Genomic DNA, 775 nt, shown 5'->3' on the forward strand with positions numbered 1-775 from the left:
GTGCACACATGCCCCAGGAGAGAGAAAATATATGTTGCCAATAAATACCTCAGGTAACAAAAACTAGATACATTAACTCAAGCTACTTTATGCTTTCTGCTCATTCAACATTATGCAATAACAACAAGCTCATTGGTTTGTTTTTACAGGTCATGAAAAGAATGACCAGTTCCTGAGGAATAACCTGTATGACTCACCATCCTGGCCTTCATCCGGTGTGCCTCAATATATATTCTTGCGAAATGCAATGAATATTTACAGAGTTGACCATGGCCAGTTGAGAATCGAGGGTGGAAAGGTGAGCCAATTTGATACCACTGTTAGCAGTTCTATAACAATACCCATTGATTATTGGTTCAGCATTATTACAAAAACACAGTATAACAAGACAACAAAATGAAAAACTTTATTGTTTCAAACAATCATCCTTACTCTGAATCTAAAAGATAAAAATGTGATTGTCCACTACACCCTGTTCTCTTGCAGCCATGCAGACCATGGCTTATAGGACTTGGTGAGCTGGTGCTGGTTTTCTTGGTAGAAGTGTCGTGATCCCCTCTTGTGTCGTGCTGCTATACGGGAGGGTTTCTGGATGCTTCAGGCAGTATGTCTGGTTGGGTGCCTGTCGAGCTGAGCACAAAGGTCCTGGGGCCCATGAATCTGCCAGACTGCTTCCAGATAAGGAAGGGGGTCACAGATGATCTCCTCAAACACCAATCTCATCAGGTCTAAGACATAGCCTGTTGTGTGTGAAAAGTCATTTTTAGCACCTATA

Source organism: Etheostoma spectabile, chromosome 19, assembly GCF_008692095.1.
Source record: "Etheostoma spectabile isolate EspeVRDwgs_2016 chromosome 19, UIUC_Espe_1.0, whole genome shotgun sequence".
NCBI classification, from domain to species: Eukaryota; Metazoa; Chordata; class Actinopteri; order Perciformes; family Percidae; genus Etheostoma; species Etheostoma spectabile.